General features: G+C 37.9%; 1 long non-coding RNA gene across 1 annotated transcript; it reads right to left on the reverse strand.

Annotated features, from left to right (window-relative positions):
- Positions 1 to 3,070: 3,070 nt before the first annotated feature.
- Positions 3,071 to 18,149, reverse strand: LOC121393304. Its single transcript, XR_005960962.1, has 2 exons — positions 17,792 to 18,149; positions 3,071 to 3,221 (listed from the first exon to the last, which is right to left on the reverse strand). It is a non-coding gene; the product is annotated as an uncharacterized LOC121393304 (long non-coding RNA).
- Between the last annotated feature and the right edge of the window lie 5,747 nt (positions 18,150 to 23,896).

Genomic DNA, 23,896 nt, shown 5'->3' on the forward strand with positions numbered 1-23,896 from the left:
GGATTTCAATATTGTACACTTTATCCATAACACAGCTTTGTGTTTCCAAATTTGAGAATGAAAGATCTGACTTTTATCTGTATCCCAGTGCAGGCTGCAGTACACTTAGTTCCAGCACTTGCCGGCCAGATGTCTGGAAAGCTACAGTATCTCCACACGTACACACATTGCACTTTGTAGGAAGACAGTCAGGAAAAGGAGAACGATTGGACTGTGACTGATTGGAAATCCCTGGCAATGTGATTTTGTACCATACATATCCAAATCACTCTGCCAGGAATCCTACCAGCTGCAGGGTGAAAAAAAGACTCACAGACTTTGTATACAATTATGGCCGTAAGGATGGAACAAGATGGTTTTCTTGGAAAGAGGAAAGAGCAAAAAATCCTTGCATGAGAGTGGAGCTTATAGGCACACACATGGAGCTAGTCTAAATGAAACCTAACAAAACACAATTCTAATCTAGAAATAGAAAACCCTTACTTAAACAGACATTTTCATTTTGTGGCACTTCAGATAATGAAATGATATGCTGTTTTCTATTCCTAAATGGCCACTTTGCATAATTAGATCAGAATTATATTATTTCACATAGAATAACCTCTTCAGTGATGACAAGCTATTTTTTAAGGGACACACAAAATATCTTTGTCGGGTCAGTTTTTCACCAAGAACATGGAAACTACACCAAACACTAAAAACATTTTTCTACGTAATACATTATATTTATAGGCACAAAGTAAGATTTCTGCTACTAATCTATTGTTGTTGTTCTTATGCTAATGAGCAAACTCCCCACAGCCTGGTTCCCCCTGCCAGAACTAATAATGGTGCATGACTTATGACTATACATTACTGATTGTCATTATAAGGGTCAGGGTAGTGCCTGCCATCTAGACTGGGGAATGATAAGAATAGTTTATTATATTTTAAATATCCCACAAAGATTGGGATTGGCATCACACAAAGGTGTCACTCTGGCAGCATATTGATGTAACTTTAGCATGGGAGGGCAGGGCATTATGTGCACAGTTTTGATACTTTCTTGATAGTCCTGTAGGGTCTCCTCCAGGTGCTCCTGGTTCCTTCCAGTCTCAAGAAACCTGCAGGAAGGTTAAATGTCTCCTAATGAAACTGACCACAGTGTATGTATTTTCTGGTAGATAACTGCAAGCTCCCCCCGTGAGCTGTGTATTGTGCCAGTACTTCCCACCCTGATCAATACTCCTCATGCATTGAAATGGCGTTTGTTCCACGATGGGTCACATGCCAATAGTAAGCTTATTTTTTTGCCAGTTTTTTTTATTATCATTAATCTTATTTTATTACATGCTGCTGGGAGGATTAGTGTTTTATATAAGATGCAAGCTTTGCAACATGTGTGCTATTTAAGTTCTGAGGTACAGTTTCCTTTTAGACTGAATGTTTTCAAAGTGCACATAAGCTTTTGATTTCCTGTTGATTTGAAGTTCTGTGAATGGCAAGCTCTGTGGCATTGATTAGTGCAAATGGCAAGCCCTGTGGCATAGATTGGTGCGAATGGCACAGCTCTGCCCCATGTAAATTGCAAGCTCTGCAGTTCCTATTAGCAGTATATCTGGAATGGTTTAGGATGAATTGCACAGTCATCAGTGCATTCAGAGGTTTTGTACCTCAAATCTAAGCATTTGTGTGCAGTCAAGCTCCCCCTAGCTGCAACAACACCTATTGTACTTGTTTTTGGTTAGAAGTCTTCTTTAAAGGGAAAATATACCCCCTTTTTTTTTTTACATGCGCTTACTCGGTTACAGTTATTTGCCTTAAAGGAACAGTAATGTCAAACAATAAAAGTGTTTAAAGTAATGAAAATATAATGCAGTGTTGCCCTGCACTGGTAAAACTGGTGTGTTTGCTTAAGATCAACAATAGTGTTTAGCCGCACACCACTTACTTGCTTGCTGGGTGCATCCGTATCCCTGGCAGCCTCCAAGCCAAATATTATACAGATATGTGAAGTGGGAAGGAGCACACCAAAAATGTCCAGGCAATGCCTTAATTCATATGCAGATTTATTGAGTGCACAAGCTTTCGGGGTCAGAACCCCTTCCTCAGGTGCAATGTTTGCACCTGAGGAAGGGGTTCTGACCCGAAAGCTTGTGCACTCAATAAATCTGCATATGAATTAAGGCATTGCCTGGACATTTTTGGTGTGCTCCTTCCCACTTCACATATCTGTGTTTGCTTAAGAAACATTACTATTATTTATATAAATAAGCTGCCGTTTATCAATGGGGGCAGCCATTCAAAGGAGAAAGATAGCAGATAAGCTCAATCTGTCTAATGGTGTTATCTTTTATCCATTAGTTAACCTGTGCCATATAGCCGTTTTTCAACTTCCACCATTGCTCCCTAGCAACTTGTTTAAATGAACTATAGTAGTGTTTCTGAAGCAAACAGATCAGTTTTACCAGTGCTGGGAAACAGTACATGATATTTTCATTACTTTAAAACACTTAAATTTTTTGGTGTTACTGTTCCTTTAAGGAGACTCCTTTAAGGAGATGCTTTTCCTATATGTTGAAGCTTTCTGGATAACAGTTGTCGCCCCCAAAAATCAAATATTCCATCCTAATATTACCAAAACCAATTTTAGCACCAGAGATGTCTCCCTTTCTAGCTCTACTGTAAACCTGCAAGATAATTAAAAATGAAAGTGTGTTCGAACAATAAAAATATATTTTTAATTGTTACAGTAGGTGTGGCTGTTGCCCTAGGCTTGGGTCTAGTTGGTCTCTGTCATAATACTGTGGTAAATACACCTATTGTGTGCCTTGCCACAGACTTAAGAAACATACATTTCTATACTATGTAGTATACTATGTAGTTTTGATGGGGCAATGAAATATCATTGCTTTGGGGGAGCATGTTTCAGTGTGCTGCACAAAAAACGTTCCCTGCATCCCACCCACATAAAACATTTAGAACTGTGTTAAAAATCCTTTGGGGTCCTATAGTCCCTAGCCCCTCCTGGGTCCAATGTCTATGGTTTTGAAGGGAAACACCATGTGAAAATTCATTGACAGCAAGGTACTGAAGTTAAGCATGATATTGGAAATTCTCTGATATACCAACACATCTTTCTTTAAGTGATGTCATTATTGTCTAATGCTTCCTGTATCGTGTGTCCCAAATTACAAGAAACCAGTAGATAGTGTTAGGGGCATCCAGTTTCACGTCACCACCTGAAATGAATAGAAAATAGACCATTTAGAGCATGTTAACTAGTATGAGTTATAGGTTAGAAAGGAAGACGTTGTGAAGTGAAAATATTGACCATGAATATAAACAAAAAATGCTATAAGAGTAGTGCAGGTATTGGATCCGTTATCTGGAAAACTGTTATCCAGAAAACGTCAAATTACAGCAAGGCCATCTCCCATATTGATTTCTATTTCTTTGTGATAATAAAACAGTACATTGTACTTGATCCCAGTTAAGATAAAATGAATCCGCATTGAAAGGCAATGCAATCCTATTGGGTGTAATATAGTGATGGGCGAATTTGCGCCGAAAAATTAGCGAATTTCGCAAAACAGCGAAAAATTAATTTTTGACGCCGGCGCCCGTTTTTTCGACGCCGGTGCCCGTTTTTGACGCCGGCAAATTTTTCCCGCGAATTTTCGCGGGCGTTTCGCAAATTTATTCGCTGGCCGCGAATCGCGCAAATTCGAATAAATTCGCCCATCACTAGTGTAATATTTAAATTATTTTTTTTAGTAGGTGTAAAGTGTGATGATCCAAATAACAGAAAACAAGTCTCATACCTGTGCTCCACAGTGTTACTCCTCGCAGAGCATGCAGTGGCCTTAGATTTAATATGCCAACTACTGTGAGATAATAGCACATAGCAGCTTCCAAATATAGGCATCATGAAGCAAACATGTTTATCAGCATATAAAGAATTCTGAGAGATCCAATAACATCTACAGTATGTTAGAAAATGTTGTTATGACTTTAAGGACTAATCCTGGGAAACAGTTTTAGAAATGTTAAATGATTTTGCAAAAACGTGGTCATGATTGATCATGTTTTACTTGAAATCAGTGGTTCTCAGACTGTGGAGGGGGCCAAAAGCAATGAATGGGGTGGGGGGCAGCTTAAGGACAAGTTAAAAAATGATTTGCTATTCAAGATACAAAGTTAGCATTTTCCGGCCCAGATATTATTGGAACAATTGCTGTTTTCATGATTTTCCTGAAACATGAATATTGTCTTATGTTTGTAAAGTTATTATGAGATAATGAACCTGGGCAAATTCTGTAAAAAGGAATTTTACACTGGGGCAGTATACCTACTTCTATAGCATCTGCTGAAGAAATAAGACTATTGGCAGGATACTTTTTGCTTGTTGAATTGGTTATGGTTAAACTGTTAAACTCTAAAGTACGTTCATTCTCCAACTTTCTGGTTCTTAATAGCAATTGTGTGTGAAATTACTAGCTCACTGATAACCATCAATATATAATGAACCTCAACCTATCTGTAAACCCGAGACACTAGATGCAAAAGGGTGACTAACGGTCTTGTTAACACAGATATCATCTCAGTGTAATTAAACTCGTCTGATTAAAAGGTAGGGAAAGAGGTTATACACAAAACAATCTGATACTGCTTTCAATTTTCTAAACTTGCCTCATATTGGAAACCAACAAATATCCATAGTATGTGGAAATACTTGCTTTGTATGGTGTTATTGGTACATGAACATTCAGCTTGCATCTAACTGAGGACTACTAACAAAGACTTCACCATGGTCATTTTTGTTTGTAACTTGTAGTTTTTTTTATTAAAGAATTTACTGAAACATGAACTTTATAAAGAGAAGTAGCAGTAAAGAGGGGAAAGAGGAAGGAAAGTAACAGAAAGGCATCAGTAATTATAATACAGCAGTAATTGCATGTAATACACGTCATCAATCCACTTTTTTCAATAATGGAGGGAAGAGTTTAATGTTCACTTCGCTTCCAAATAAAGGTTATTGAGGATAAAGTTATTATTAGCTATTTGGCAGGGGAGTATGGTTTTTTATTTTTTCTTAATTTGTATGTTGTTGCATATCCCATTAATTCACCATGGTCATTTTAGGTCAAACAGATAGAATAGTTTATATTTCATATTTATCTCAGTCCTCCACACAGAAGTCAGCCATGCTGACAGAACCATATCCTTGCTTCCAATTTGAGCATATTATTACTAATGCACTTCATATGATCAGATTTCGAATTAATTACTACCAGATTTTCTGGGAATCTGTACTAATGCATGTTCCCTTTGATCAGAAATGGTCAGATCTAGATTTCCTTGTATATTTGCATTAACCAGAAAGCCAATTATGTTGGATTTGGAGACTAGACACACTAGGTCAATTACAATTGCATTATGCTACAATCACTATCATGCAACAATTGCATGTTACTATTTTAAATTGTAAAATCTAATGGACAAAGCTCTCTTTACATACTGGTTCAATTAGTATTTGTTTGTAATATGAATGCTCAAGGCATACTCCCTTCTATTGTACAGCTCTTTGGAATATGTTGGTGCTCTTTAAATTCATGTTAATAATTATAATAATAATAATAACGATAATAGTCATAAACAGCAGTGTAACTACACAGGAAGCAGACCCTGCGTCCATGGGGGGTCCTTTGTAGGGGAGGGGCTGTGATTCTTTTTCATTTTGCAGATGACCTACAATTTTGGCTGTGCCCACAAAGTTACACCACTGTTAACAATCATCATCATCATCATTGTTTATTTCTTTCAATTGTGCTGTTTTTTATGCCCTTGCTACTCTGTTCTTTTTCAGTTGATACAGGTGAATAGGTTAAATGCTCATATTTACAAGTAGAGTGATGGGTTCGTATGCTAACGTGTTCCGTGTGGCATCACGTGTAATCATAGGCATAAATTCACAACTCATAACACTTCGTTTAAAAAGGCATTGATGACCTCATAGGCTGACACGATGATGCAGGTCCTCAATGCCTTTTAAACTAGGTGTTTTGTGTTGTGAATTTATGCCTATGATTATGTGTGTTACCACATGAAACGCGTTAGGATATAAATCCATGAAATAAAGCTGCTTTGATTTTACCGCTGCCTGAAGGTTTGTGAAGTTTGTGAAGTGTGTCTCCCCTTGCTGCAGGTCCAGGGGGTTGCACACGGACCATTGAATGGAAGTGGTGAGTGACCCTTTCTATTGAATTGTGGAGCAGAAGGTTTGGGTCATAGACACCGAAACCAATTTACTGATTGGGTGAGCGCTTTAGAATAATAGTGGCACTTTCACAGTTAACTTCTGCTTAAATGTAGAATGACTATATAATTAATATGAATTGGGCTGGAGCACATACAACAATTGTTTGGTCATTTGACTGGTAAAATCTCTCCTTGAATATAGTGCCCAGTTTTAAGAGCCCATCCCAATAAGTATGTTGATTTCTTATCTAAATACCACAGAGCAAAGAGAGGGGTGCAGTGCTGAAACTAAGGGTATGCAAAAGAGGCGGCTGCCTAGGGTACAACAGGGGGAACATTTTAAAAAATATATTCTTAATGATATACTCCACTCCTGCTCCATCATGGTTACTAGTATCTGAAAGGGTGAACCTATGATAAGTTTGGTCACAACTGTATCTGACTTACACCAAGGCACACATGCAGTTGCATACATTTGGACAAATAGAATGAAGTTGCACCTGATTCAACCCCGCATTGCATGGTGCATTGTGGGAATGCAGTACTTCAGTATAAGTGAATATGCCCTACTATCGGAGTATGTGGCAGCCATTTGTGGATAACATGACCAAAGTGATGAGCTGTCAAAGGTCTGTATAACAAAATATTATTATCCAACTTCAAATACACTAATGTAAATCATTATGTACTTATATATGAAAAGTAAAGGCAAACTAAGAATAACTTAACTAAGGTAGGATTTATATGCCATTGCTTCACAGAACATCTACTCTTCATTTTCAGTACACGATGGGGCAGTTATATTGCTTGCCTTACTGAAGCATGTTCTGTAAAAGTCACATACTGTATTGCGAATTTATGAACAACTCTGTATTTTGTGAATCTGTATATAAAAAATGTAAACATTTCTAGTGGAACTTTTTGAGACTGAAATTGAAACTGCAAACAATTATTACCCTAAGAACACTAAGGGGCTGATTCACTATGGGTCGAATATCGAGGGTTAATTAACCCTCGATATTCGACTAGGAATTGAAATCCTTCGAATATCGAAGTCGAAGGATTTAGCGCAAATACTGCGATCGTACGATCGAAGGATTATTCCTTTGATTGAACGATTAAATCCTTAGAATCGAACGATTCGAAGGATTTAAATCCAACGATCGAAGGAATATCCGTCGATCAAAAAAAGTTAGGCAAGCCTATGGGGACCTTCCCCATCACCGCCAATGACTTCACAAAAGGGGTGGGGTGGGCAGGGGTGCACCTATAAAACCGGAAACTGGAAGGGAGAGAGCAGGCAGAAGAGCTCAAACAGAACCCGCCCATGACCTGCAAATGGGGGAGCAAGGTAAGCCTGGACCCGCCCGGTCCACGCATCACTAGTGGCTTGTATGTCTGCTAGCATGAACATAAGGCAAGCAATACTTAAGGGACACGCTATATTTTTATACAGCTATAATGAAACTGCAGTCCTGATATTATAAACCATTTTCTGTTTGGATACAGTGAGCTTCAGACAGCTGCATGCTAGCTGTTTGTATAGTGCATTGTAAACAATATTTTAGACACAGGGTAATAAACAGACTGTAGATAAACTTATATACACACTGTAAACAGAAGATCATGTGTCAAGGAAGCCTAGAATTACACAAGGTATTAAAGTCAGCATATATACAAGGTGAAACATGGACACTGGTACACGGAGTAGCAGTAAGGTAAAAGAACTGTTTGCCATGCAGTAGCCCACTGTCATTTCCAGGAATACAGCAAGATGAGTTCACAGTAAACAAATATGCATGCAAGTGCTATGATTCTTATAGAAGCATTTCAAACATTTGAGCAGAAAGAGGAGGAACACACACTATATACAGTTGTGCTTTCTATATCCATATTTACCTCACCCTAAGCCTCCTTTTTTTTTTTTTTTTTGCTAAAAGTCAATTTTTACTTTTACTGAACTTTATATTAGCACACACAGATAAATGAGGTCCTGCTAGTATTCAGGTTAATAAAGTGATTTCTTATAGAACAATAGGATGTAATTATGATATTATTATAATACATTACTAGGATAAACAACATTAAAACAATACATAGAAATAATATTTTAAATAATGTCCAGGAATGCAATTTTTTTTTAAAGAATTCTAGGTAAAGGTTGCTTATCCTGGCTATGTTGATAAAAGAAAATCGAGAGGCTTTTGGAAATTGCTTTTGGAAATCTATAGCATTTCAGTATAGCTTTAGTTTGTCATATCCTGTATCTGTGATTTGCATACATAAAGTTTAGATGCCAATGAAGCAAAACCAATCTTTAGGAATGAAAGGTGTTATTGCATAGTCACATGCCAACCACATGTATACTTAGTGCCAAAAAAATGCTTAGGATACCCATTTTCTGGCCCTTCCTGCCACCGACTTGCAGATTTGGGAAATGTATGCTCTGTACGCTGCACACTGACGGTACCCCAAGTATCAGGCTCAGTCTACCAATGGAATGACAGTACAAAATATTTCAAATATCTTATATTTTTTCTTATCAAACACTAATCGTAGGTTTACATTGGGTATGTGAACCTAAAGTAGGCTGCCTTAATAAAGCAATTTTACCTTCAACTCATTCAAATAACCAGTAAAAGTCAATATAACAAACATATATGCTTTTGAATATAATGTACTGTAACCCTGCACTGGTAAAAACAGAGAATTTGCATGACATGTTCACACATTGTTTATATAAATAATAACAAACAATGGAAAGTTGTGCTCAGCACTCAATTTTAAACCATTAGGCAGGGCTGCAATCAGGCTGTGACCACAAAATTCATACACACCTCTTGCATTTATATAAATAGGGTATGTCACCACAGGGGCTACTATTGAAGTCTCAATATGGCTGTATAGCAATATTTGCATAGCAGATAACAGGTAAGCTCTTTAGAATATGGTTTCTAATTATGGTTTTGGTAGAGATAAGCTAGGGGACTTTGGTAGTCTGCCTGTGTTGTAGGGAAAAAGCTCCCTACCGTACCTTGTTCCAGTAATCGATCGTGGGACTTGAAGTTCCTCTGCTTCCAGAAAATCTGTTCACCACCCACTATAGAAAGCAGAGGGACAAGTCCCACAGTCGTTACTTCACATTTGAACAAGGCAAGATAATCAGCTTAATGGATACTGGGAGATGGTTCATCAGAGTAATATGGTTTTCTTTCAGTTTGTGAAAACTTGCCCCCCCCACCCAAATGTTACTTTCTTGTCTTTATGTTGAAATGAATGGGTGAAGCTGTCCCCCCATCAACTCCCTGCACACATTTGCTAGCATAGAGAATGCAGCTGTGCTCTCTACAGTACATTTCTGTTTAAAAATTTGGTAATTTGTATCTTGAGCTTATCAATATCCAGTGAAATCCCCCCTGAAAAAGTGCTGCCCAATGCAAGGTTCTAAAAATTGTCTCATGGCAAAAATGCCCATGTAAACACCTTTTTGTTAACTGGCACATGTGTTTGCAGGTGATGCACACGCAAGTCAATGATAGAGGTTTTGGAAACTCTGGTGCCATGTTTTTGGACTACTTAAAAGGTGGTGCTTAAACACCTTTAATAATTCTGTGCAGCATTGTTATAAATATAAAGACAATTATTTTCACCTTACAGTGTCATTGGACCGTGAAAGATATTTTCTGCACTTTTCAACTTGGGAAGCCAAGCTCTGGTTTGTCACTATCATCAACAAGATTGCTCATATTTGTGATGAGATAAACCAGTTCTGAGAGCACCTTGAAATTGTTTGACAAAGACAAACTAGTAATTTTGTAAGCTCATAAATCTATTTGTGTCAGCAAGGTACAATGTTCATTGCCAAATATATATATTATATATATATATATATATATATATATATATATATATATATATATATATATATATATATATATATATATATATATATATATATTGGCATGTAAATACAAGTGTAAGAATAGGTGGAATCAATGGGTCTAAGAACTTTATTGAATGTGGGCTTGGAAATGTCCCATTAAAGGGGTGGTTCGCCTTCAGGTGTCTTCAATTGATCTTCATTTTTTTTAAAAAAAATTATGTTTTTTTTAATTGTTTACTTTCCTCTTTTGCTTTCAAATGGTGGCGACCCAAAAATAAAAAGATTGCTTGGTGTGATTACAATTTTATTGCTATTGTTACTTCTTTTTTTTTTGCTTATCTTTTGCTTATCTTTCTCAACATATCCTCTCATATTCATATTCCACTCTCTTATTTAAAGCTCTGCCTGGTTGCTCTGAATAATTGGGCCCTAGAAACCATATAGCTGCTGAAATTCAAAAAGCTAAATTAAAAGCTAAATAATTCAGAAGCTACAAGAAATAAAAAATGAATACCAACTGCACATTGGCTTAATTTAACAGCTAACTACCTCTTTAGGTTTGTATCACAGAAATTTGCAGGAATCCTTTTCTAATAATATTATTAAGAGGGCTCTAGGTAATCTTTGCTTTACTTCAAAGCGTTATGAACCCCTAAGTTATAAAAACGTATAAGGCCATATTCTGTATGCTTTAACATATTTATTTTCTTTTTATGATACAGAAGCTCAGCGACAACCATGAGGCCTGTTCATTTTTCCTGGATTATCTAAAACTATGGGGGAAGGTTTCATGTTGGCCATGGGATTTGGGTGGAAGTCCCACATCTGCTTTTCCTGGTGCTTAGACTGCCCGTGTATTTGGTAGCTATTGTGCAGGATGGAAAACTTTAGGTGGTTTTGAAAAGAAGTATTACTGAATATTTCATGAGTTCTTTTTATTGCTTAGCTTCAGGGAAAAACAACAAGCTGTGGATTATTAAGAGAGGAGCTGTGGTATCTTATCCCTCAGCAGACATTGCATCAATACCACATGAAAGGGGAGCTGTGGGGGTGACCATGGTAGCCAAATACACAACCATCCAACGCACATAGCAACTGCTTTGCTCTTTTTCTACCCACTGTTTAAAGATAGTTATTTCATAAAGCTATTCTTCAAAATATGCCACTGATTAATTCAAACTAGTAAAAAAGAAATTTCCTTAGGAACCCAAAAATAGGTTCAAGCTGCTCGTCATATCGAGTTTCTTATATTGTAGAAAACTGAGCTCAAACTGACTTTGTGCAATCTTTTCACTCAACAACTAACAATATATCACTGTATAATATACCCTAACATTTGAATTTTTCTTTGCCTTTTATGTTTAATGGAATAGTTGGGTAGTTAACCTCTAGTATGTTATAAAATCTTAGCAAGCTTTCTATTGGACTTAATTGTTGATTTGGTATCAACCAAAAAAAAAAGGTTTTTCATTGTTATTGTAACTTTTTTTGCTACTATCTTATTCAGGCCTTCTCCTATTCATCTTCCAGTCTGTTATTAAAACCAGTGTTTCATACCTCCCAACATTTTGGAAGTAAAAAGAGGGATAAAAATAGTTTTCGCACCTAGCACAGCAATTTTGGCCAAGCCCCTTTTCTGTGGCCACACCCCATAATTACAATGTTCATTTTACAAAATTTGGCAGGTTATGAAAGTTTGAAAATAATTCTCCTTATCTAAACTGTTTTTTTGTGTCTCAAAATTGTTACAAAGTATTTTATTTGCACCTGTTCTGTGCTCTCTGCTAAAAGCAAATTAAGTTAGAAAGTTAATGTAAAGGAAGACGTTCATTTCAAGGTACCCCTCTAAAATGCTAATGTGGTTATAGAAAGATAATATATATGATTCTCCCATGCATTATAAAGTGCTGATACAAGTTCATTGAAATATAGTGACAAAAAAACACAACTTGCCTGAAAGTAACTTGCATTACAGCGGACAAATTGTAAGTCAACATTTTCCGAAGACTAGGGATTTCTTGTGCACTGTATTGGAGCACAAGAAAGTCATCTTTACTTTCACATTTTTAAACAAGCCAACATCACGAGGTAGTCAGAAATGTAATTCTGTAAATACTGTGTATATACCATTTAATATCGGCCCTCCATCTTTTATTATCATAAAAAAACAACAAAAAAAAAGGCAGACAAGATCCTAGCTGCATTCTTATCTAAGAAATTGTCTGAACATTTTCTACCTCTAGGAGAACTTTATGTTTATTTCAAACATTCCTTTGCTGTTTTATGAGCCCTTGCCATTGCATCCTAGAGGACAGAGGGATTTCAGCATGAAGAAGTATTTTCGGCATTACCCTGAGTCCTTTGTTTCTACTTCAAAACAAAACATCTATTTTTCTATACAACCTATGTATTTTACATGGTTCTCTGATTTTCGATTTATTAAACAGGATTTAAAGCAGCACCCCTGTAACATATCTCTAAGTCTGGGATACACAACTATAAGCAAAAGGATGCAATTCCTGCTTCTCCCCAGGTGGTCAGTCTTTTTATTAACAACCTATTGGTGTGACTGCAGAACTACTCACACATTTCAACTGGATATTTTTCAACTGGCCATTCCATTAAAGAATCAAAACAAAATAGCTCACTATAAAAGTAGACGCTGTACAATACTGAGCTTGGGGGTGGTTGGGCTGTACAGTCAAAAAAAAATAAAATCTTCGAAAGATGGCAAAAAAAGGTCACTCTATGTTTAAGGGCTATTCCACACGGGGAGATAGCCTTGCGTTTGCGGTCGCGGCGACAAAGCGCCGCGCCAGTCGCCGCGACCGGCGCAGGCGACAGTTTTGTATGGGCGCCTATGTAAAAACGCCTGTGCTAACCACACGAGGCGATGCGCTTTTCAACAGTCGCCTGAAAATGCCTCGCCAGGCTTTTTCAGGCGACTGTTGAAAAGCGCATCGCCTCGTGTGGTTAGCACAGGCGTTTTTACATAGGCGCCCATACAAAACTGTCGCCTGCGCCGGTCGCGGCGACTGGCGCGGCGCTTTGTCGCCGCGACCGCAAACGCAGGGCTATCTCCCCGTGTGGACTAGCCCTTAGTGCCAAAGCTTGTTACTAGTGACTCCGACCTGCAATCTACTATTTAAATGTCAACATAAGTTCTCACAGACACCTTTCTCAATAGCACAAAATCAAACAACAACTGGGGTTAAATACACCAAAAAAATAAATAAATAAATACAGTGTATATGCGTGTCTGTGTGTCGTAGTTGGGAGGGGGTGTAAAGCTTTTATGCATTCACTTAGGTGGATTTCAGGCACAGTGCAAAATCTTAGCTTCTGTCCTTGCTATGTGGAAAAATTAATAGCTGTTTTGCACAGAAAACCTGCTATAAACACATTGCTGGCAAAATTGTCTAAGTAAACAAACAGAATATTGTTTATTCATATGGATTTCATTCCACTTCTTATGATAGCTTTCAATTCAAATATTTTACAAAAAACTGTACACCCCTGTTCCACTGTAAACCCCCCCACATTTGCCTATATTAAATGCCAAATTCTAACCAGAGTTTTAATCAGAGGTGAATTTGATGAATTCTAAAAGTGATACGTGTGAATAGTCCTTCCTGGGCTAAAATGAGGTGTGATATTCCTATTGGGTGCCTCAAAATTCTTTTCCAGCCACATAAGATGGCAGTAGGCCTGTTCCCCTCAAATTGTATTATCTGTCAAAGACATGAAACCTGAACCCTTAAATGGTGTTGCTAAAGGGTTTAAAATTATGTTATAACGTACAAGTGGGCAAGTAAAATAGTTCCTTAAAATTAATAAGACAATAATATATGTTGGTGAAATATAATACCCCTGAGATTATACACTAGGGGGCACATTTACTTAGCTCGAGTGAAGGATTAGAAAAAAAAATACTTAGAATTTCGAAGTATTTTTTTGGCTACTTCGACCATCGAATTGGCTACTTCGACCTTCGACTTCGACTTCGAATCGAACGATTCAAACTAAAAATTGTTTGACTATTCGACCATTCGATAGTCTAAGTACTGTCTCTTTAAAAAAAACTTCGACCACCTACTTCGCCACCTAAAACCTACCGAGCAGCAATGTTAGCCTATGGGGAATGTCCCCATAGGCTTTCCTAGCTTTTTTTGATCGAAGGAAAATCGTTCGATCGATGTATTAAAATCCTTCGAATCGTTCGATTCAAAGGATTTAATCGTTTGATTGAACGGTTTTTCCTTCGATCGTTCGATCAATAGAAATGCGGTAAATCCTTCAACTTCGATATTCGAAGTGGAAGGATTTTACTTAGACGGTCGAATATGGAGGGTTAATTAACCCTCGATATTCGACTAATGTGTCCCCAAGGGTTACTACGGTGGTACTAAGAGCAGGTCTTTCAGAATGGTCACTACTTGTCACAACATTTGCCAATATCTTCTGCACTTGCTCCAGCAAGGGAAGCATTAACTAGGGGAAACAGGTAGAAAATTCTTAAGCCAGGTCATTAACATACATATGCTTATTATGTTAAAAGCCTTGTGGAGGTATGACGATGAAGCAGGGAGACAATTAATTACAATACAAGTTTCACAATGGAAGCACATACAACACGTTGTTACACATACAGCAGTTGTGTGACTTTTCAGTGCAATTGTAAATATGATGCAATTCTATGCAATAAAGCAACACGTATCTACATAAAATGTAGTGATATTTTACTATTCCTTATTTTGAGAGGAAAGGGGGCATATGAATCCCAGGAATCAAAGTAAAGGTAAAGTAATATACATTATGATGCAGAATAAACCATCAGGGACAGGACCGGACTGTAGTGATGCGCTGGTCGAGAATTTCTTGATCCGCACCTGACCCTTACTCACCCCCTCCCAATCCGCACCCGGCCCGCTGCTGCCGCCCCTCTATTTATAGACCCGAGCCTGCACCGCAGTGACCTCACAAAAGGGGCGGGTGCAAGTCTATCAATTGCGGCACCGGAAGTGCTAGATCGAAGAAGAAGAGCTCAACCCGGACCCTCCTGCGACCTGAAGGAGTCGGCTCAAACAAAGCCCGAGCCGCGGGTCCCGCAGGTTTCAGGGTGGCCCGCACATCACTACTGGACTGGGATACCTAATAGGCCCTGACATTCCTAGTACACAGAGGACCAAACAGCCCCCACCAACCCACGTAATAGTCATTTTCTATATCATCTTACAGCAGCCCCTCTGGCATTTGCCAGAACCCACAGATTGCCAGTCTGGGCCTGAACAGGGATGTACTGTCTGCTGCTCCTCTAATGAACTGCTATTCCAAGAATTATTTGATAGTATGTTCCAGAATCAATATTTTGACATACATTTAGTGCTTAAATCAAACTGCTGCTCAAATGATGAATCTGTACCAGATTGGACCCACAGAAAAATATTTTTAGAGCATGCAAAACTTTAGAAGCATGACTTATTTTATATTAAAACTGCACATCAGTTAAGGGCCTGTTGGAATTTCTACAGTAAATACAGGGTACTTTTGATATTAAGCTGTATCAGCGCTCATTATGTCTATTATTGCCACATCCAAATATACTCAGGATTTATACAAATCTTTACAACTATTTCTGGAATACATACAGGGTCAGCATGTATGACCCTGTTAGACAGACAGGGAAACATACAGGGTGTATGGAAGCAGGTTATGGACAAAGCATATTTCTTCTGCGTATAGTTAAAATATTCTTGAACACACAATACTTGTAGTAAGATCGGTATTATTAACCTTGCATTGAATGGAACATTATCTATTTCATTATCTTCTGGTTAATTTTTACATTATTTATAAATATATATTTATAAAAATATTTTCCTTATTGCTTATCTTAAATACATGTAGAGCTTAATTGTTAAAGGCACAAAGTCTTTGTGTGGCCAGAATTTATAATGACATTGTGGACACATGGTGATATAAAAATTTCCAGTGTCACGAATTAGTAGTTAAAATAAAAACTCCACAGGAACTGTCACAGGAATCATCCAATGAGTCACTAACTGTCATAGTGTTAACCCTGTAAGGCCAGGAAGCTTCAGCGGCTGGAACAGTATAGTCAAATAAAGCCATTTGTCAGCTATGTGTAAAATATTCACTTTGTGTGAAAAAGGCCTCTGTTGGCAACTGGAAAACTATCTATAACTAGTGATGGGCGCATCTGTGCAGTTTCCCTTCACCGAACAATTTGTAAATTTACACCGAAATTCACGAAACGGCGAAAAAATTTGCAAACGCACTGAAGTCATTATTTTGACACAAGCATACATTTTTATATGCGTGACTATTTGGTCCAAATGCATTAAAATCAACAGGCGCTCAAATAATTTTGACGCACAACAATTTTTATGCGTGCCTCCAATTTTTTTTTTGGACGCGGCAGATTTTTTGCTGGCGAATTGTCGCCACAGTTTTGTGAATTAATTTGCCAGGAATTAGTGTCTGCCAAATTTATTCGCCCATCACTATTTATAACTATTATAAAACGATTATTTTTACAAAAGCCCACTGACAATCTTTTACCATCCTTCCCCAAGCACGCGATATACATGCTATCTTATAGGCCCTTGTCAAAGAACACCATCCGATAGCAACACAACTCACCCTCTGCCATTTTCCATTAATGCCCTGCATATATAACAACGTCCATTTTCATACACAGTCTTATGCATGTTTACGTCATGAAATCTATTGAAAGGTCTGAAAATTGTCACGTAATCCAACTCCTTGAGGCTAACTCTTTTTGCAACACTGAAGTTGCTATAAGTCTCACACATTAAGTTTTCATTATTCTTTAGGTGTCTGGTCACATGAAATGTGGTAGTCGCAATTTTAGAAAAGCGCCACACATCTTGCATTCAAATCTGGCTACAGAACTCTTCATATGAATGACCCATAGCAACAGAGAAGTATAGAGGTGCTAGCATCGTACTGTGGGACTGCTTATCTTCAGCAGGGGCTGGTGAGGGAAATACTGTGAGAGAATATGTTTCTGTCTGCTAAAATAATCGGAAGTTTTGGCAAAAGTTACACCTTTCAGCTTGACAACAATCCCAAACACAAGGCAAAGTATCGCTGAAGTGACTGAAAAACAAAAAGGGGTATGTCCTAAAATGGGCCAGTTAAAGCCTCATTTCTTCCAAACACCGTGCAAAGTTGGTCCAAACTTTCACTTTCATTTAACCTGTTATTGCTGCAAAAGGTTGCGCGAAAAATTGTGGAACCTGAATGCATTTGCCTAGTTACAACATATTTAATTTTTTAAAATTTTTCTCAAAAAACAACGTCACTTGAAAAACATTTTGTAATTCAGTGCTTTTAAATAAAAATATACATGAATAGATTGTTATTCCGTAAAATATCTTTGCAAAGCAGTGTATTAAAGCCACTTACCTACAGTCTACTAACTGCGTCACCACGGGATAATAACCTAACACCTTCGATTTTTTTTTACACCCAGAGTTCTACAACTTGTCTAAGTTCCTAGAGCATGTGCCACTGTGTTATACTGTCTGTCAAAAGCAAAAGAATTTATATAAAGCATCCAAACAGGGTAAGGAAGCATGAGAAGAAAAGCAACAAAAACTTATGATAGAAATTTGTACTTACGTAACAATAGGCGAGACTATTCCATTTGTCAGGAGAGATTTTTGGCAAATCTACATTAGATGGAATGGTGCAGGCAGTTAGCAGAAATATGTGGCTGGTTAAAGAAGAACATAAATGGGGTAAGACAAAGAGCCTGCATGGAAAGAAAGAGAGTGCAAAGAGAAACAAGCAGAGCTGAGCTTTGGTTTAGTTTATGAAGAAGTGAATGAGTAAGAACAGCCCATGTGCCTTCGCTCATCCAACCAGCATAAGCTGCAACCCACATCTCATAAATCATTCACAGACACACAACACTACTTCCCTCACTAATCTTTCCCTCTCTCCCCCTTTCAAAACACACTTTTTTTAGATACATAAAAAAAACACCATACCCTGGCCTCTGCTTTACAGTCCAAATCAGCATAGCAGCCTGCTTGGCAGACAATGCTCTCATTCTGTTTGACAAGAGGAAAAAAGGGAGAGCCTGTGGCTGTCTGTGTCTGCCTTCCTGTATTTGTACCTTGTATACATGAGTGAATGTAAAGGGTGTGGCAGTTTATTCGCAGGTAGGATGCGCCATTGGGACACGAGATGCAGAATCTACTTATCTGAAAGCAAATATATATATATATATATATATATATATATATATATATATACACTGTATGCATGAAATGGTCAAGAAAAAAAGGCAAACTATGAGAACTGTATATCTTTCAGCTCTGTGTTCAGTGTATTTTCTGAGGATACCCACTGTGAGTGTATCAGTGTGCTAAGACTACATAAAGCAGCACAGACAGATATTCCTAGGATGTGCCCAGGTACACATAGGTAACCTTGGGTAAGTAGAACAACCATTTTGTGCCCTATGCTGCTTCACACTTTAGAAAGGAAATTTTATTCTTGGTGCATCAAAAATCTGAGTTGTATCTTGGAGAAAATACAAGCAACAGACATGTTATAGTGCGCCAGTTGGTAAAAAGTGTATATAGGGAATATAAAACCTGTGGCCCTCCAGCTGTTGTTAAAGCAGAAAGTGCAGCTGAAAGTGATCAGAATGATGTTGGGAGTTGTAACTCCACACTACTTGGAAGGTCTTTTCTCTCATGCCAAGAGGTAGATGTGGCCAGAGATGAATAAGTCAGATTTGTTGGATATAAGTTTGTTTGGATTATGTAAGGACTGGGGTATAGGGAATATTATAAAGGTAAGGACAAACAGTATAAATTGGTACTTTACAAAATAATGGGGTGCTATAGGTTGGGATGGTTTTCATTAAAGGGTAAAACATTTAGACAATTTTCTCACAGACAGGTACAAGATTCTGAAATGCACACTTGTTTGGAGTTGTATAAATCTGCATCTTGTGCCACAAATTCAATACAGGGTGCCCAGAGCTGTGCTAGGCTTGGTTTTAAAAAGTCATAAAGGTACAAACTGCATTAAAAAGAGCACCATTACAATTGGTGTAAACTAAATGCCAAATTTATCAATGTGTGTTTTATTTTACACCATGTGACTGGTGTTACCAGCATTTTTTTTCACAGCTTCAGACTTTTCCGATAGAAGTTCAAAGAAAAATAGGTAAAAAAATAACACCATGTTATGCTGTTTTTTAGACGGCAATGCCTGGTGATGTGTGATGGATTATTCCGCTGTTTTTACACAACATAATAAATCTGCCCCTAACTCTAATACTTAATTTGGCAAAACTTCTTTGATGGGCTAGCTATCATTCTGTGCAAACATTACAGCATAACAGGAATATCAGCACTGAAAAGAGGCAGTGAATACACTTGGGAGTCCTTTATCAACACAGAACTATATTTTGTACAGAAACAGGGGCAGGCAAACTGTGTCATTACACCTCTGGCTTAACTTTACTTCAAAGACTATAGGTATCTGCACTTAGAGGGGGGCAAGCATGTTAAGTAATGGCACAGAACACAGGTCACAAAGGGATCCAATGGCAGGTGGAAAGGACAGGCAGGTCTGCGTCCCATGATGCTATTCCCTGCACCATACTTGGGGTTTCAATTGCCCAGGAGCAGTAACCCATAGCAATCAATAAGATGTTTGTATTTAGATAGATGACCAGTAAATTTTACATGCTAATTGGTTTAAATGGGTTACTGCACCTGGGCAAATTAAGTGCCTTTATTAAATAACCCCCATTGGTGATTAGTTTAGCATTTCCTATGGGTGCAAGTTTTTGTTTATTGAGCGCTAAGGGCAAATGTTTGCATCCTTTAGCACTCTAAACACTTCTGGTGATTGACCCCTAATAAATGTGAAACCCATGGTCCTCAAGCTGTCATAAACGACAGCTCCCTGCATAATACACTGAGAACGCTGGCAGCCTGAGGCACCAAATCAGCATAAGCTATGTTTATAGTTAAGCAAATGCCGAGATCCACACTTGGTAACGACGCGCCAGTTGGTTACTGTCACAAAAAATTATTTTTCAGGGGAACTGGTGTTATTTTCTAGTGGAAAAGTACAGTGAAGTCAGATGTACTGCAAAGAGATTATTGCACACCTCTAGCAGGAATATCATTAGCATGTCCTCTAGCACAATATCATACGATCAGCCCCCTCCACCCATAATGAGCTCTCCTCCCAACCATCATGGCCCTGTAACCACACAGCTGCGTCAGAAGCAGCAGAGTAGGAAATCCTGCCGATGAGTCATAGACACTCGGGGACCACACCCAATGTGGGAGTACACTGGTCACTTGAGTTCTCCGTGTCTGACACGCCACATTTCCAAACAGTATCTTCAAGTGTTATTACAAAGAACTTGAATTGGCTGGCCCTTCCAACTGTGAGACAAATATAAGTGCAGGAAGTCTGGCATTCCACCCTAGAGGGACTTCTCTCAACACAATGAAATGTTTACTGTCACTTTCACTAATCCTTAACCAATGTACAGCTGTGTGAATAGGAATATACTGTTACTGGAAGGTATCAGGTACCTGGTAAAATGTATATATCCTGACAGGTGACAGCATAGAGAAGCATGGAATAGCTCAGCAACATATAACCCTAGAATAAAAAAAAATTCGAATTTGGTTTTTCCTAATGTGAAATTGCCATTGCTTCATATTGCAGTGGATTTTTAAATAATGGGCAATGAGTGGGAAGCAGGTTGTGCGGCAAATTAATTTTACAGTATAAACATTTTTCCTAATATGGAAACAGTGTATTATATTTCTAGATGTGTGTTAATTATGTATTTATAGGCACTAACTATATTTCTTGAGAAAGGTCCCCATTGGAACTAAAATGTTGGATATTGTACAATGTGTCATAAAAAGTCATTTTATTTTATTTTTTTACATCAGAGGAGTACTAAAGCATTCACTGAAGTATATAAATCTTGCATACTGCACCCCCTTTTGTAAAATTTATGGATAAGTTACCATGAAGTCCAATGACCATACACATGATTTAATATATTTTACATAAAAAAATTGCACCAGTATCCCCAAGAATCGAGCTAGACTGACCAAAGATACTTCCTGAATGGATTGCTAATATACTGAAGAATATTTGCACTTGTTAAAGGGATCCTGTCATCGGAAAACATGTTTTTTTAAGAACCCATCAGTTAATAGTGCTACTCCAGCAGAATTCTGCACTGAAATCCATTTTTTTATATTCAATTTTGAAATCTGACATGGGGCTAGACATTTTGCCAATTTCCCAGCTGCCCCCAGTCATGTGACTTGTGCTTGCACTTTAGGAGAGAAATGCTTTCTGGCAGGCTGCTGTTTTTCCTTCTCAATGTAACTGAAGGAGTCTCAGTGAGACATGGGTTTTTACTATTGAGTGTTGTTCTTAGATCTACCAGGCAGCTGTTATCTTGTGTTAGGGAGCTGCTATCTGGTTACCTTCCCATAGTTCTTTTGTTTGGCTGCTGGGGGGGAAAAGGGAGGAGGTGATATCACTCCAACTTGCAGTACAGCAGTAAAGAGTGATTGAAGTTTATCAGAGCACAAGTCACATGACTTGGGGCAGCTGGCAAATTGACAATATGTCTAGCCCCATGTGAAATTTCAAAATTGAATATAAAAAAAATCTGTTTGCTCTTTTGAGAAATGGATTTCAGTGCAGAATTCTACTGGAGCAGCACTATTTGATTCATTTTGAAAAAAAAAATTTCCCATGACAGAATCCCTTTAAAGTGAATTTCTGTGCCATTGAAATGCTGTAAATATGCAATATTCGTTCAGCTTTGGGTATTATGTACAGTGCATACAAATATCCTCAGTACATCAGCTTCTGTTACTGAATTTATGAATCCACTCAGGCCTTGACTGAGATTCAAAATAGGGCAGGCCCTGGTGTTTCAGTTACATAGAGGCCCAAACAACCACCCACAGGCTTATACAGTGACTACATTTTACAGCAGCCCCTCTGGTATTTGCCAGAATCTCAGATTGCCAATCCAGGCTTGAACTCACTACAATTTCTACAGAGTGTTTGGAACTCTGTTCTTCTCTATTGTGGCCTTTAGTCTCACTCCCGCCCCTCCCCCTCCTGTAACTGAGCAGGTGGCAAGTCAGTGCTGTTTTCCTGTTGTAAAAATGTTCATCCTCCATCTGTATCTTTTTCTTTTAGCCATATAACTCCACAAGATGGACAAGGGAAAGGGAGACCATTTCAAGTGATTTTGAATTCTAGGCTTTGCTCCCATCCGGCCCCGCCTCTCTGTAATGCCAACAAGTCTTCGCCAGAAGCCTTTCCTGCCAGATGAGAAACATCTGTCTCTTAGCACAGCACATCTGGCTACCAGCCCCTCACTGACTGGAACAACTAGGTGTTAACGTAGCTATTTGGCTTTTATCAAGTGAAACGATTTCCCTGTTGTCTCACAGGGCTGCCTTGAATGACTTGCTTTGGTGGCTTTCACCTGGGTCACAGTTTGTGCTCTTGTCCTGTAAAGCAGCATTTCTTTTCCTTCATGTCTTTACAGATTATAGTTGTCTGAAAAAAATACCTTTCAAATCCAGCTTCTGTATTGCGCTTTAATTCAGGGCTGTCCAACTGCAGTTTTCTGTTTACCCTTATTCAGTCTATAATTTCCTCATTTATACAGTGTTCTAAATTCACAATTTATTCTGAAGTAGTTATTCAATTACTCCATAGATATATATATATATATATATATATATATATATATATATATATATATATATATATATAGCTAGATAGATGATAGATAGATGATAGATAGACGATAGATAGATAGATAGATAGATAGATGAACAATATCTGTGTGGAAGCACCTGCCTTATTTATATATTTTATTTTGAATAGAGAAAAGAAAGTTGCTTGAGAAATCAGCCCCTTATTTTTAAAGTTTACCCAGACTTGGCAACTCAAAGTAACCAAAGAGGTGACCAGTATATGCTAGCTGCTGAATGTTTGATATAGGTGATTATACCTATAGTAACTTTGTACTTTTTGTTACATTTCCCTAGACAAGGCTAACAAAACTAACTTCCAGTCACCATATCATTTGTTTTGGAAAGTGATGAATTACTGGTTCTCCCAAACTATGTTCGTGCACCTGTCATAGTGACTCTGCAATTTTGTCAGATCTGCCTTTTAGTGGTGATAAATGTTAATAAACTCAGAAAATTGTTTAGAGTTTCTATCTGCCATTAAAAATGTAGTAAGCACAAGGAAAACAGAAAACCAAGAAGTCACTGAACAAACTGAGGAAACTAAGGAAAGAATGCAGTGCCAAGTAATGAGGTGACATAGTAGAAGAGGTCGGAAAAACACTCATCCCATCAGTTTCAACCTTTTTCATCTGTGAAACATGTCTAACTCAAAGTTAGTCTAAAATCTTATGACAACAAATGTTAAGAAAAAGAACAGCAAAAGATATTTAATAGTGAATTTCAACCTTTATTTTTGCTCAAAGAAAAGTTTATTAAACAATAACAAGCATTTAATACAGTGGTACGTTTTCATTGTTTTCACATGTTCACAGATTATCCAAGCTTAGTTAACGTGATCTTAATTTAGACATATGTTCAAGTAGTACATATACAGTAATCATTCATCGTTTAGGTCCCCTTGTGCCCTGAGCCAGACCTCCTCATACCTCTGGTA

This window comes from Xenopus laevis, chromosome 4S (assembly GCF_017654675.1).
Source record: "Xenopus laevis strain J_2021 chromosome 4S, Xenopus_laevis_v10.1, whole genome shotgun sequence".
NCBI classification, from domain to species: Eukaryota; Metazoa; Chordata; class Amphibia; order Anura; family Pipidae; genus Xenopus; species Xenopus laevis.